Raw genomic sequence first — 17849 nt, forward strand, 5'->3', positions numbered from 1 at the left:
AATTTAATTTTCACTATATTTGAAATTAATTTTTATTTTTTAATTTAATATGCCTACAATTTAGAAATATAATGCACAAACACTTTAAACCAAGTAGACCATTTTCCCTCAAAGTGATTTAATTAAATTAAAATTATTATCTATACATAAGATAAATTTATTATATTAATTTATAATTATGATTAAAAAATTATAATCAACAAAAATTATTCAAAATAATAATTTAGATATATAGTCAAAGAAGATGTCTTTTTCCAATCAAAAGTTGTACGTATCCATGGTTTTATATGTACTAATATCTCTTGTGACATTCAATTGTTTTAATCTATTTTTAAATAATAACTATATAAAAATACAAACGTTTTCAAAGTATAAATAATTATAAATTTCATAATATTAATTAAGAACTACTTCATTTTTAATAGAAGTCATTTAATGCAATTAGAATTTTTGTATGTTCACAAATTAGACAAATCTTATTATTATTTGTGATAAAGATATTTAAAAAGATAATCTACAAATATAATGACTAAGTTTTACATCAATTAAAAATATTACTAACATCCATACTTTTATATAAATTAGTTTATTTGTCATGTGTTTAGCACATGAATACTTGTTCAATTTTTTCTTTATTTATTTTAAATGATAGTTATGCATATAAGTACAAATGTTTTTGTGATAGAAAATTTGGAATATAAATAAATGAAATTTTGTAATATTAATTTATAAATTATTCAATACTATTAGAATTAAGAAATTATTTTTTCAATGAAAATTATTCAATGTAATTAAAATTCTTATTTATAAATAAGATAAATCTGATTAATATTTATAACAAAAAAATTTAAATTGATAATTTTAAAATATAATGCACAAAAATATCCATTTTTATCAACAAAAATTTTACCAATATTCAATACTTATATATACACACACACACACTCACAAACAAGTGTTTGTTGTCACGTACATTGCACATATATTTATATTTTTATTTATTTTTAAATAATAATCATATATGAATACAAATATTTAATAAGATTATTTAAAAATATAATGAGTAAAGAATTTTAAATCAAGTGAATCAGATTTCAATGAAAGTGATTCAATAAAATTAGAATTGTGTTTTTATATCTGATACTCTTATTAGTATTAATTTATTATTATAATTAAAATTATATAATCAATAAATGAAATTTTGTAATATTAATTTATAAATTATTCAGTAATATTAGAATTAAGAAATTATTTTTTAATGAAAATCATTCAATGTAATTAAAATTCTTACTTATAAATAAGATAAATTTGATTAATACTTATAATAAAAATATTTACATTGATAATTTTAAAATATAATGCACAAAAATATCCATTTTTATCAATAAAAATTTTTATCAACATTCAATAGATACATACATATATATATATATATACACACATATACACATATAAATGTTTGTTGCCACGTGCATTTCACATATATTTATATTTTTATGCTTTTTTAAATAATAATCATATATGAATACAAATATTTACTAAGATTATTTAAAAATATAATGAGCAAAGAATTTTAAATCAAGTGAATTAAATTTCAATGAAAGTGATTCAATAAAATTAGAATTGTATTTTTATATCTGATATTAATTTATTATTATAATTAAAATTATATAATCAATAAAAATTATTTAATATGATAATATTAAAATATAATGAAAAAATGAAATCATTTCCATCGTCAAAATTTTTTTTAACATTTTACATTTTGGATTGTCGATTTATACGTATAAATATTGATTGATTTAATAGATAGGTAAGACTTGTTTTGTTTTTTTTTCAAAATGAAAAACAAAGGAGGGGCAGTGTTGGTATGCAAAAGATGTGGACGCGTTTTGATGAAGAAATATGTTGTAACTGGACAGTGGGCAGTGGGCAGTGGGCAGTGGGCAGTGGGCAGCCGAAAGGACATGAATGTAATTGACGCCTAAGGACACACTGTGAGGCTGTGACCCACAAAAAATGATTGCCCGAAAGTTGTGGCGAGCTGGCAAAAGCTGTGGGCCCCCAACACACACCTCTAAGCGCTCGAGAATGGAAAATCTCACGTGCCACTTTGTCTCGACCTAACAGTGTCGAAACTCATGTACTAAAGACAACGTGTCCGAACGAGTGCTGCACTTGTTTTTCCTATGCCACAAAAAACAGAAAATATCCCAAAGCATGTTCAGGTTTATGTCTGCGAGACGCTAAATTTGTAGGCAGCTTCGTTAAACGTAGGCGGGGATATCGGGTAAACATTAATTTTATAAATAAATTCAAGCATTCAATTGCAGGCTTTGCAGTCTTCTCTCTACTGGACAATTGGATACCTTGCGCACGGAGCTTGGGGTTTTGGCCATCGTCATGAAATCGACGTGAAAATTGTGGGTCCCGTTTTTGAACGACTGGATGTTTATTAACAGGAAAGTCTAATGTTGATTGCATTTCTTTTACAAAGTGAACAGACATCTGATTTGGTATCGTGTCTTGCATTTTATTTTCAATTGCAGATTTGAAGCCAAGTTGTTATTCATTTGTTTACATGTAAAATTATTTGTAATTCAACGAAGGTATATGAGTTTAGATAATCGTCATCTTTTTCCTCTCCAATTGCTAGGCCAATAGTTGGTGTCTATATATATTATTAATTAGGTAAGGGAGGAAGCGGTATATATAGGGGAATGAATGGAAAGATGGTGTAAAAATGTAAAATAGAGATAAGAGCAACGAATTCACTTTAATGCTGCTAACTGACCATCTTCAAAAGATGAGGCCCATCTTTACTCAGGTGCTAACTGAATGAGGCAGCTGTCCATCGAGACAATGCCAATTCGATGGATTTATGATCATAAGATTCATAATCATCGACACAAATGGTTGGCCAGCTCCTTTCGAATGATATGGTTGGGCTAACATGTGTTGTCTCAACTTCTATACTTTCTATATGCTGCTGCTTTGCTTTTATTGAGCTTAACTAATTAAGCACCTAATGTGCCAAGGAAGAAAAACAAAAACAAACTGCTATCAATACATTGTAAACATCTATGTTGCTCATCACAGTTTTTGGTACTGTTAGCCTTTCTGAATCGTAAATGTGCCAAGCACAATAACTTTTGCCTCATCAAAGCCTTTAATTGAGACGGTTGAATAAAATATCTCACATATGACAATACTCAATTAATCAAGTTAATTTGCATTTTTGATTTAGGTTTTTTCACATAAATATCAATTATCATTTGAGTAAGTGAGATGTACGAATCGTCGAATAAAATTGATTTACATTATTACATAGACGAAGAAAAAGGGTTCTTTTCAAAAATACCTCTCGTACATAAAGTGTTTTTTAAAATAAGTCTCTTTATAATTTTAATTATTTTTAATCAAGAGAAATTAATTTTGAACAAAATTATCCTTAATGAAATCAACTCATATGTTTAGATTTGTACCCCAAACCGATTCATATTCTTTGAGCTTTCCTCGCAAGACCATTAATCTTTGGAGTATTACTTGCCAAAAAGAAAAATCTTTAAGCATTTTGAGCATTTTGAAATAGTTTTTGATATATGAAGAAAAATCTTTGGGCGTTTTGAGTATTTTTAAGTATTTTAGAGTGATTTTTGATACATGAAGAAAAACTTTTAAGCATTTTGAGTATTCTTCGTCAAGTAGGCATATTCGTTGATTATGTTGTTAAATGGAATATAGTGTATTGTTTGAAGTTGTTGATTTTGTTAAATGAAATTCAATAGTTTTGATCGTTTTTAGGCATTATGTAACTAATTTTTATGTATTACGTGACTAGTTTTTAAGTATTGTGTGACTTGTTGATATAGCATTGCATGACTGGTTGATATGGCATTGCGTAATTGGTTGTTAGACATTGCATGACTGGTTAGTAAGGCATTGCTTGACTAATAGGTAAGGCATTGCGTTACTAGTTTTAAGTCATTGTGTGACTTAGAGATTGCCTCAAAATCAGTCACGTAATACTTAAAAATTAGTTACGCAATGTCTAAAATCCATATACGTAATGATTAAGTCACGTAATACCTAAAAACTAGTGACACAACGCCTAAAAACTAATATGCAATACCTAATAACTAATTAATTTGTCTACTCACGCCAGGTTTAAGTTGCCAAAGTCATACAGTGTTCTAATTTACAGATATGTATAATCAATTTCATCTCCTCAACTTTGAGGTTCTATGCATAAACCAATAAACCCAAGAACCTAAAACACATACCTTAATATCATCTTGCTCTTTGGGATGGCGAGATAGACAGTATTTGGCTAAAGAGAGAAATCAAGATTTAATTTTGAAATTTTTGTCTAAATGGCGGGATAGAAAAAACCAAAATCATTTTAATTTGTTTGAAATTGTTTAAAAGGCATTGTTGTTAAGTCATGCCAAAAATTGGCTAAAAATAATTAAGATTATAATAAGGATATTTTTGAATGAAGAAATTGTGAGAAATAACCCTTCTAATAAACTCAATTGTGAGAAATAACCCTTCTAATAAACTCACTTCAAAAATGACCTTCACTATAATTTTAACTATTTTTAGACAGTTTTTGGCATGACTTAACAAGAATACCTTTTAAACCATTTAATCCAAATTAAGTGGTCTCGGTTTCTTTCTCCTCTTCGTCCATTCAGATAAAAATTTTAAAATTAAATCTCGATTTAGCTATCTCACCGTCCAACTCTTTAATACCTTCAGGGTCTATATCTCGCCATCCAGCTCTCCAACGCCATTGAGGTCTATATCACCATCCAACTTTTTCACCATCCCAAAGTACAGAAATGACATCAAGGTATTTGTTATGGTTTCTTTGATTTTTTTTATATTCATAGAACACAAAAGGTGATGGGTAAACTATATAACTTTGAAAACTTAAATCTAGCTAGGAGTAGCAAAATCAATCAGTTTATAGGTGATTTGCAAATATTTGTTAGGCATTGCATTACTGGATATTAAGGTGTGTGACTAAATATTAGGTATTGCATGACTGATTATTAGGAATCGTAACTTATTTATTTAGAATTAAATGTTTGAATATTAGACAATATGGGACTAGATAAAAGGCATTGTGAGACTAGATTTTAGGAATTGCGTGACGAGGTTTTAGGAATTGCTTGACTAGTTTGTAGGCATTGCGTGAATGGTTTTTAGTAATTGCATTGCTTTATCTACCTAATCCTGAAGCTGAATATCTACTAATTCAATCCCATTAATAACAAATTTTATAAAATTAGAAGAGAATTAGTAATGCTTAATAACCAATTTAGCCTCCTTAATTCCACTTATATCGGTGCATAAAATCAGTCGATTCAACTAACACAGAACTCTGAAATTCTCTTTAAAGCACTTAATGCATCGATTTACGAACTAACCATATTTATCAGAAAATAAGCCTAAAATCGTTGAACATCCTTTCAAGAATTAGCATTCATGCTTATAAATAGAGGGAACCATTATCCATTTTAATCAAAATCATCTTAGGGAAAATCTCAACATTCTCATGGCTTCCAAATGTTCTAGAGGCGAAACTAGACAAAGAGTTACTGCTATAGAGGAATATATCCCTGACAATGTTGTAGCATATTTGGTCAAGTTGATGGACCAAAATGAGAACATGGTAAAGGACATGAGTGGGTTGATGGATAAAGTGCTACTTAGGATAGAAGTCTTGGAGACAAAAATCGTGGGCAATAACAAGATTCTAGCTGAAATTTATGAAATAGTAGAAGAGATTAGGAAAAAATGAACCATGGTTCATATATTGTATCATCTGTTTTTTTTCAGCTAATGAATAAAAATATTGATTTATCACATATTTTCTATAAAATGAGTTACTACCTTTAATTTCTATTATGTTGAATAACTTGTTTACTTATCCTAATTTCTTAATTTTCTATTTATATAAAAGAAGCAAAGGTATGATGACAAAAGTTAGAATATTATTTTATTTATAAGGATTAAGTGAATGGATATTATGCATTGTATGAATGGATATTAAGCATTGCGTGTCTGGTTGTTATGTATTCCATGACTGATTTTTATGTATTGCGTGATGCAAGGCCAATGCATGACTAGTTATTTTGGCATAACGTGAGTGGATATTAGGCATTGCGTGACTTATTATTAGGTATTGCGAGACTGACTTATAGACGCTGCTTGAATTGTGCAATGCATATCTTATTTTGAGACATTTCTTGACTACTTTGTAAGCATTGCGTGACTGACTAATTGTTATGTATTCTGTTACTTGTTGTTATGTATTGCGTGACGTTGGGCCAATACGTGACTGGTTATTTTGGCGTAACATGAATGGATATTAGGCATTGAGTGATTTATTATTAGGTATTACGAGATTGGTGATGCGTGACTTGTGCAATGCATCTCTTATTTTGAGGCATTTCTTCATTAGTTTTTAGGCATTGCGTGAATGTGTGTTAGACATTGCGAGACTGACTTTATGTTATTCTGTGACTTAGGCATTGCGTAAGTGGTTTTTATGCATTGAGAGGTAATTTTTCATAAATTGACTGATTGTGACACTTATTTTTTGTTAAATTTCAGTGGCCTGCCAAATGTGAAGCTTATGATTACATATGGTGGTCATTGGGTCAATGACACTTACAAGAGTGGTGAGACACGAGTGAGGGGTGTTGGAAGTCATTTGTCATTTTTGAGCCTAGTGAAGCTGGTTGAAAAGGTTGTTAAGGTCAACTCACATAATAACAAAATCGAGCTACATGCATTGCTTAGTCATGCCATAGGGTTTCGTGCATAGTTATCAAGGACGATAAAGATGTAGCAAGTATTCTACGAGATGAAAGGGCAATTGCTATGTTTATGATAGTTAAGGCACGAAATGCAAATGATATTCCACATGAACATGGTGTCCAACATAGTAATCACCTACAACAGAATGTTAATTATTCTGACATACCATACCATGCATTTCTTAACAAACAACAATGACAATCACCATTGATCTATGCACATGAGTTTGAGTAGCCCGATATATACATGAGGTGTCTGCACATGATGTCTACACAATTTTGATCGAAATGTGCAGCAAACAAAATGCTTGGTACTTTGCAACAAACGCAACCATGGCTCAAAAATGTAGTGGGTCCCTTGCCATTCGCATACGACACTATGATGATTGTGAGTGATGATGATGGATCTGATCAGTTTGAAGATGATGTTGAAGAGGACGACATTGCTGATTGAAATGATGAGTTGGAGGATGATTGTAAAGATGATTACGTTGGTAGACATGATGACTATTCAAAGGACGATAGGGGTGAGCACAACGACATTCTAGATTGCAATCATCTAGATGGTAGTATAGAACATGCCACAACTATTGTGTTAGAAGTTGTTCAGTGTGATGACCATGCCACAACTGTTGAATTAGAAGATGTTGAGGGTGCCGACCCTATTTACGACAACCCCATCGCACTTAAGAACGGGATTCACTCCCCTGATAACAGTGATCAAAAGAGGTAAATATAGGGGTATCTCATCAATGGATTATTTCGAGGGTAGATATGATATCTTTCCAAACGGTTACGACTGAGGAGTCTAGATCAATGAACAACCACTTATATTGCAGAAAAGAATTCCCATCGAAGGCCAAATTGAAATGCGATTTGAGCATGTTGGCACTAAAAGAGCATTTTGATATTAGAGTTAAATGTCATGCTCGTTTAAAAGTTGCTTGTAAAAAGAAAGCATGTAAGTTTGCTTTGCGTACAACAAAGTTACTTGAGGGAGAATATTGGCAAGTTTGGATGTTCTAGAAGGTACACACGTGTACTGTTAATGATTTGCAAGGTGGGTACCAAACTGCGAGTGCGAGGTTAATTGGTGAGCTTATTTCCCCTAGGCTGCAAGGAAATAATATAACCCCATTAAGACCAAGGAAAATAATGGAATAGATGAATCGCAAGTGGGGATTGCAATGCCTATATAGTAAGGCCTATCAAGCAAAGGAGTGATAACTCTATTATATAGAGTTATTTTAACACATTTTGAAGGCTTAAGTAGTTAAATCTTTGAGATTTTGGATTCGGATTTTAATACTTTAGGTGTTTTTCTAGTTTAAGTTTAAGTACATGTTGAATAGTTAATTTAAGATATTTTAGTTAAATTTTATGTTATTTTGTTTTAAATTATGTTGAGAGTAGTTATTGCTGGTTTCTTTTATTGCTTTTGTAGGAAATTTGATGAAAAGGGCTCATTTGATTAAAATTCGTGCAAGTATGGTGATAATTTTGTTCGTATATGTTGCGTTATTTTGACCATATCACTATCTATAGAACTCTAAATGAAGTGATTCTTTAACCACTAGACTTCTAAGAGGAAGGGCTACAACTTTTATGTTTACCACTTCACCTAGTTCAAATTGGATCGTGGTCAAAATATTTATCTAAATCAGAGTACTGTTGTAGTACGCATAGACTAAACATGATGCAATATTGGGAGCATATCTTTCAATCCAGAAGTCCAATTGACATGATTCTTAAGCTATTTGAAATTTAAGAGATAAAGATACAATTTTTATGTTGACCACTTTTCCATTTCAAGCTAGATGAGTGTGAAAATCACATTCAAAGTTGATAGACCGTCGTAATGTTGTGAGAACAAGGCTGTAGCGCGAGAGGAAGGAAGCTCATCATACAATTTTCCCAAAAGCTCAACGCTGCAGCATTGGAGAAGTAGTACTGTAGTGATACTGTAGCAAAAAAACAAGCACCGCAGCACCAAGAAATTAAGGCCGCGGCATTGGACGATTTTTCAAAAATAAAAATTTGACGGGATATTGAAAATTAGGTAACTTAGAGCTTGTTTAAGAAACCTTTTTCATAAGTTTTAGGGAAGAGGCAGCAAGCAATTATTCTGGAGATTTGGAGCAAAGAACTAAGCAAGAAAACAAGAGAATTTGAGAGAGAATGGAGATCATAAAGCTTCAATAATTAGTTTCTTTCTCTACTTTTGTGTTTTTCTTATTTTTTTACTTGGATTCATGGCTAAATTTCTTTAGATGTTGTTTTTATTTGTTATTTGAACTAAATTATCTTTCTAGGATTGTGGTGGATTTAAACATGTAGTTTGAATATTAGTTTGTTTTTTATTTATCATGAATGAGTGTAGTTTTGTTTATTCAAATTTGTTCTTAATGTTTTTGATTGCTTGGCCAACAATTAACTGATTTGTGAATCTAATTGAGACTCGATAAAGAGATTTTAGATTGGGCTAAGGTTTGAATAATGTATGTTCACGTCACTTAGATGATCTGGTTCGCAATTCGGGTAGACATACGCTTATTGCCATACATAGCCACATTAGGACACCTGCTTAATGAACTTAATTTAATTAATTCCTATAGACATATAGTGAACTAATTAAGTTAGGTATTTGTACAAGCAGCTCAATGGAGACTTATCCATAACTTTGGATTCTAGGTTAGTAAAACCACCCAAGAAAGATAAATAATAAGAAACGCTAGTCTCAGATAAAATGTTGAATGAACCCATAATCTTAGGTTTTTAATATACTACTTTTCTCAACTTATTTAGTTTATTAGTTAATTTAGTGTTTATTTTAATTTTGTTTTAATTAATTTTTTGTAAATTTTGATTACTTAAATAAGATTGATTTGTTATAAGATTTTAGTACTTAGTAAAAATTTAGGTACAAATCTCCGTGGGAATGATACTCTACTTCATCATTATATTACTTGTTCGATGCGTATACTTGAGTCTATAGAATCAACAACAAGGAGTATACAGAAAGTCTTATTTTTGGTCCCTCGGAGGAGTCATTCCAACTCCTTCCCCCGTATTTCCACATGTTGGAATGTAAAAATTTCGATGTTGTCACAGCTGTTGCTATGGATGGGGAACAACGATTCAAATATTGTTTCTAGGTGTTCAGGGCATGTATCTGGGGGTTTAGTACTGTAATACGGCTTGTAATTGCTATCAATTCCACACATCTAAAAGGCAGATTTAAGGGTATTCTGTTTGTTGTGGTATGCAAAGATTTGAATGAGCAAATATATCCAGTTATGTTTGGCATTGGCCACATGGAGGACAAAGAGTTTTGGTCGTGGTTTTTTCCCAATTGCGTCATGCGATTGGTTGTCCTAAAAATGCAATGTTCATTTTTTATTAGCGTCTTGGCATTAAGAATACAATTGAGAAAGTGTACGACGACACGCACCACGGTCTATGTAATTACCACTTAGGAAAAAACGTTAAAAATAGGTTTAAGCGCGAAGATGTTGCTAAGATTTTTACCTTAGTCGTCAACTACTGCAAGCTCATTGATTTTAACAAACATATGAATAAGCTAAAACAGCTTTGCAAACCTACTAACGACCACCTTATGATATTACAACCTGAGAGATGGGCACGTGCAATGCCACTAGTAAGGTGTTACAAGCTCATGATATCCGACATTGCGGAGTGTATTAACTTATGTCTAAGACAAGCAACAAAATGCCAATCACCATCTTGATCGAGTGCATCAGAGGCATGTTCCAACATTGGTTCCATTACCGGCACAATGAAGCATTGAATTTGACCACGTCCCTCAACGTTTGGGCTACCAATCTATTGAACACATGGTTCAATGAAGCATGTCACTTTTTCACACAACTAATCGATCAAGTGAAGTTCCAAGTTATAGGTAGGATTAAGGACAGAGTCGTCAACCTGTCCATCAAGACATGTTCATGCGATGATTTCTAGGCCGATCTATTCCCCTGCACTCATGCCATTGTAGGAATAAGGTATGAATATTCATGTTTTCTTATTTTGTACATGATGAATTGAAATTTTAAATTGTTCGTCAACTGTGATTTCATTATCCTAGTAGTAAGTGCAAACATGCAACCATTGAACTTTGCTCAGACTATTACAAGACTCGATCTTGGGTGGAGGTATATGAGGTTCCCATTCCCCCGATTGGGCATCCTAGTGAGTGGGACATCCCCCATGGCATTCAACAAATTGTTGTTTTTCCACCAACTTGGTGAGGTCAAGTGGGAAGACTTAGTAAGAAACAGATTCCATCAGCAGGGGAAGGCAGTCGACGACATAGATGTTCACAATGCAAGAGGTATGGTTATAATAGACAAAATTGTCAAACTCTGATTGTAGGTCCATCGACAAATCCAAAAAAGTCGTTTACTCAGCCGATGGCTTAACGACGACGACAATGACCCAAGGCATGTTCAATTTGTAAACAAACCAAGCACACACAAAATAGCTATCTAATGCGGATTAGAAACTCTAAGAACGTGTTGCGTGTCGTACCCCGAAGATAGTGGCTCCTCAAACGTCAGTTGTCAGGGATTGTTTCCAACCTGCCATCGAGTTTTGCATTGAAGAATACTATTTGAACTTGAGTTTGACTGAGTTTGGAGATGATACTCTGACGTCTGGCAACAGCCAACATCAAGATGTATGCCTCTGAAGATAATATTGCGGGATCATTAAATGCGTTGTACTCTTTCATAATTTGTTTATTTTTGTAAACAATTAAATAAAATCACAATAAATTTCATATGGCTTAAATGATAAGGGAAATTTGTTTTAAGATAGACATGATGGGTCAATCTGTCAATAAGGAGGTGAACTTTTGATATTCTTGGCTTCTTTAGTGTGTCACATAGCTTAGAAAGTGTAGATACATTTTATCATTGTATGTTTACTCATCACGATATTTTTAGCAAAATACTTGGTTTGGTTGTGTAAAATTCAACTTTACAGTTTACCATTGATCTTGCTTTCCAATCATAGATAGAGGCCAACAAGATATGGGCTTAGTCACGTAATGCAGTTGAAGACGTTGGTTCACACAATACACAATTCTTTAAACACCATTAACTATCTTGAGAGTTGGATTGCTATACATAATAACTAGTCACATAATTTCTAATAGGACATCAAACTATTTGAACGAGTAACGTGCCTAATATGAGGTAACGCGATGCCTAATAAAGGGTCACACAATGCTTGAACAACAAATCACGTATAGCTTGATTCACTTGTCTTGTATGAAATCCAATCATGCGATACACTATCTGAAGTAATGATCGTTACTTAGTTTAAAATTGAAAGGGGGAATTTGAAAGGTGAAAAATTTTTAGAAGCAAGAGGGGCGAGAAAGCCGACATCAACCCTATATCGTGGGCTAACGGGTTAACATATCAATAATCAAAATGTAGCATACCCTAATTTTTAATACAGAAAAACCCTAATCCATAATTCAATGAAAATCTCTCAAACCTCTCTCTAGTTGTAAGTTCAACCCCCAAACCCGAACCCTCTTACATAATCAAAATCAATGGTTGTATCTTCTTGCACACCCAATGTCATTAAGAATGTCCACGAAATTAGGAGTGATGATGAATACTCTCTTTTACGCTCGAGGAAGAAATGGAAATTGGCACTTAAATTGCCTATCGTATCAATAGATTTTTTCATTGAACAAGGTAATGCTCCGTCCTTGTCCTCACGGTTTAGGAACAACGCAGATGCTGCTTGGTATAGGGTAATAAAGAATGCCACCATGTCGTGTTAAAAAGTGGTAGCTTGGAAAAGCTTTAATGAATATGTAGACCTTGAGCATGGCTTAAATATGTTTTTTGACATGAGTAAACTTAAAGGTCTAAGTACTTTCCAAATATGGATTATAGCTCGACTTTTGTTAGGGAATTTTACTCTAGCATATGCAAGAGTAAAAATGAATTTGAAAATCTTCGTCATTTTAATCCATATGTTTTGAACGTGTTTTTGGAAGGAATAGAGTTTACAGTGTCTGCTTTCGACATTGGGTGTCATGACCCAAATTTCGGGCCATGACAAGCGCATCGGCCTAATGGACATAGCCCACTAAGCTCAAGCAAGCCTATTTACATGATCTGTTCATTACTCCATCAAAATTACTGAAGTCATATTTTATAACTTTGAATCAAAGTAATACTAAACATTGCCAACTCATAGTGGCATATCGATCAAGTATATATATATACATTGTCTATAACATGTATCTTAATAATTTACATCAGGGTTGTCTATACATCTCAAAAAGAAGACTCGACTTCTAGGGGAGAGACTCGGGGTAAATGTATAGCTACTGAATGCTGAGACACCTATCAATAGTCGAATCTATGAGGTCACCTCGACCTAATTACCGACTGCCTCCTGATCTGAAAACATGAAGTTGAAAACGGTGAGTATAAACCCAGTGGGTGAACAAGAAGGGAACAAGCAAACATTAAGGAATGTTTAACGAAATCATGATGCATTCATTTTTCAAAATAATGCAATTTGTTTTAGTTCTTATTAAAACCCCTCATGTAAACCCCACATGAGTAAATCATTTTATGAAAAGGGTCCATGCTCAACAAAAGATTTGGAGAGTGAAAACTTTAACATGAAACACATAAAGATTTCCAAAGTTCAACATGCCAAATTCATATGCATTTCAACCATAAACCATATACATGAGTTTTCACTCTCTAGACATATATACATATACATACATGGATAAATACCAATACCACTGTCATCACATCTAGCTCATGTGCATCCCCTCACATTGTGCACATAGCCGAAGTCATCGTGTGCATCCCCCCACATCATGCACAATCAGTGCCATCGTGTACATCCCCCCACATCATGTACACGGACACTATCATCATCCATTTCCCTCACCATCACCATTGCCGGCATGTTCATTCCCCCACATTGTGCACACACACGGTTATAATTGTCACGACCTAATTTCCCGAGCCATGACTGGCGCAAGAGCTCAATGAGCATAACTCACTAAGCCCAAGCAAGCCTATCCATTTACCTTTGCTTAACAAATTTATCATATCATGCATACACACACACCTTTTCCCGAGTGTGAACATAGCCAAAACACAATGGCATTATCAATAATAATATACATGCACTATACCAGTCATGTATTTAGCAATTTACATTGCATACACATATTCACATTGTTAGATTGTATTTACAATACAAAAGGACCCATGACTTCCAGCGGAGACATTTACGATAAAAGGGATTACTATCGAATGCCAGACACATACCTAGGAGATGCACTACGGAGACTCCTCGACCTGGGGTCCAACAGTCACCTGATCTAAAAACATGATTTTTTGTAAAACGTGAATACAATACTCAGTGAGTGAATATTAGAAGGGAATAAGCAATCTCAACTAGGAAATTTGACAATCATGATGCACCGGTTGAAAATAAGGCCATTTTCATATAACTACTATTCCAAACCCTTTTTCCCTTAAAACAAGTCATCTTGCTAAAATAACAATAGCAACATGTAACACATGTAAACTTCAAATTTCAACAAAACAAACGCTTACATATTTGCATTTACAACCATATACCCATCATCAACATGCACACCATCCCATCATCATCATCTCATATGCAACGGCTTATGCGCATATAGCCAGGTCAGCAAATGCTTATGTGCACTCCCACTCACACATAGTCGGGTCAGCAATAGCTTGTGTGCACTCCTACTCGCACATAGCCGGGTCAGCAACGGCTTATGTGCACTCCTACTCGCACATAGCCGGGTCCAAATCAACATGCAAAGAAGCATCCAATGCATATCATGCATTTTATCATATTGTGATAACACATAAACCATTGTATAACACATTTTCACAATATAAAATCATTGTACTAAAAGCTTGTTCCCAAGGTACATTTTCTAAGACAAGTTGGATAGAATCTTTCATATTCTCCAAAACAAGTTTGAAATGCAAATCCACTCACCAGTATCAAAAATTTGAATTTCGAGTGCACTCGGACTAATAGCCCTCAAGCACAATTCCTTTGTCTTTTTCGGACGTCTCACTACCTTGACAAATAACAAAGTCGAAGAATTTACTATATTATCCCTAAATTGATATAAACTAATTTAAATTACTAATGTTTGATACGTAAATGCAAAAATACGTCCAATTACTACTTAATCGCGGTATCGATTAAATTCGACTGATCACCCGATTAATTGGCGATTATGTCCAAATCACCTCCAAATTAATCCATTTCTCCTCTAATACCTTAGTTTACCACATACCATTTAAATAAAGTCAAATTCAGCATTAGCACCCTCACAGTTCCTTATAGAAAAATTTGGTCATTTGGTGCACTAGCACCGAAATTTTTTTTCTACATAACCGTTCACCTTAATTCATCATATTTCCAAGTCATTTTCCTTGAAATAAAAACAATCGCCCATTGATATTCAGCCCTCATGGTTCGACTAACAAGGAACCCTAGAGAAATTGAATATTTCTTTTGTGTTTTTGTTCATAACCATGCTTAACTATCCCTAAACACTAACATAGTCTAAAATCAAATTATTCCAACAACAATTCCTCTTCCATACCCATTTTTCAGAATTGAATTCATCATGATAACTCAATATTCAACCATGGAAATCAAGAACAAAAGCATGGGTAAGATAGGTATCAAGGAGAATTAAAGAAATTTTAACTTACCTAGCTTGTTTCCTTGATTTCTTCACTTTTTCTTTGAATTTCCACCTAGGTTTTCTTGTTTTTCCCTTTGTTCTTCCTTTTTTCTTGTTGCTGGTTGCCTAGGCCGAATATGGTGAGAGAGTTGGGGATTTAATGGGCTGATTTCTATAGAAAATAATAAAATAATCAAGCATGCCACGTGTCACATGCTTATTGGCTCAATTTTTAACTTTTTGACTTTTTCTTCTTAATTTTCCACCACAAATATTCGGGTATTTATCCAATCCTACCACATTTAAAATCTCTTGGTCTTGACAAGTGCTGGGGTGAAAAATTTACCGATTTGCCCTTGGGATAGAAAAATTAAATTTTGCCCCTATACTCCGAAATATACTGGAATCACATTATTTCTACTTTTCAACCTCAAATAACACTAATATTGATCAATATTAACCAAATAGGGCAAAAAAATCATTTTATAAAGATTCCCGTTTAGTCCTCTAATGGCAAAATTACCATTTTGCCCTTGTGCTCCAAAAATACCGAGAATCATAATTTTTCATTGCTAAACATCATTTTATACTCCAATAATCATAATTATATTTCATATAATTATTCTTGGTCAAATGTGATCAAATCTTGGCTAGAAATCTCCATTTAATCATCAAATGGTAAAATGATCGTTTTGTCCCTAATCAGTTAATTTTCCTAATGGACTCCAAACTGGACCTTGAACTCCGAATCACTATTCTAAGCCATTCTGTGGGTTCAAAATTTTCAATTTCCTCTTAGAATATTTACTTGAACTAGTTCGAGGCTCGATTTAACTTAGTTGTACCACTTGGTACAATACCGTCTTTTAATCGAGCTTGACAGGGTCTCACAATAATCATCACACAATATCAACCATCATGCACAACATATATATATCTATATATATACCAACATAATGTAATAGTGCATGAATCCATAACAACCGCATGTCACAACATAAAATCAATTTATCAAAGGCTTGTTCTCAATGCACTTGTTTTTAAGGAAAGTTGGATAAAATCCTTCAAGTCTATTGTGCAAATAAGTTTATATTCCCAAAACAAATTTTGAAATGCAAGTTCACTCACCGGTATCTTGTTGAACCTTTAGTCGACTCTATTTCTCTAATTGTCCAAATGGGGCGATGGGGCTTCATTGGAACCTATTATCACATTAGCATCACCATTAATTTAAGCCACATACTTATAAATTCTAAAAGCTTTCTTTTAGCTAGCTTTCAAATTGCCATTTAAGTGGCTATCTAAGTTCACTATCTTAATCACTCTAAAGTGAAAGAACAACCCCAACTACCAAATCACCCCCAAGTCTAACCACTAATCATTTTCAACATAAAAACTCAATTCTAGTGTACTACTCACCTTGGTAGCTTGTATTTGAAATTCTTCCCAACAACTTTCAAGCTATTATTAAAGCTTCCTCTTTCTCTCTCTAAAACACCTAACTAGTGAGAGAGAGTATGAAAATAAGATTTTGCAAGGGTTTCAAAGTGAGAGAGTGGAAGAGCACAAGGGTTTATGAAAGGAGTGCACCAAGGCATGAAAAGTGGTGTTATTTTAAGGGAGGTTATGGAGCTTTCATATCAAACTTTCATGGAGGATGAAAACAACATGATATGAGAGGAAAAAGAAGGAGAAAAGCTGCTGGAAAATGAAGAAGCTGCTGGAAGAACAAGATATTTATAGCCCATGCTTATCCACTTCACTTAAATTACGAAAATGCCCTTTCACAAATTAGTTTGTTCTATTTCAATCCTTTATGGAATATTTTTACTCTTTTGACACTAGGACAAGGTCCATAATGGTCTAGAAATACTCGGGTTCATGAAAACTTAAAAATTCTAACCCGAGGTGAAAAATGACCATTTTACCCCTATCGTGAAAATCATCAAAATTTTTGTTTCCTTTTCATTTTACCCATATTTTCATGATTCATTTATGCCTTATGCCTACTTAGGCCTTAATATTATTTGAAACTTACTTTTAAGGGCTTACTAAGAAAATGACGAAATTGCCCCTGATCAGGGATATCGCTTGTACTTTTATCCACGAGTCTATAAAGGTCAAGGTCTCTCATTGGGAAGCTCCTGAAAATGGAGTACAGAAAGGGACATGACAAACTTCTCCCATTTTATGAGCTGTCCTGCATATGGGCCATAGTGACAGGAAGAATAGAACCATTCACGACAAATTCATGTTATGCTCGT

The sequence above is a fragment of the Theobroma cacao genome, chromosome 1 (assembly GCF_053813885.1).
Source record: "Theobroma cacao isolate CCN51 chromosome 1, ASM5381388v1, whole genome shotgun sequence".
NCBI classification, from domain to species: Eukaryota; Viridiplantae; Streptophyta; class Magnoliopsida; order Malvales; family Malvaceae; genus Theobroma; species Theobroma cacao.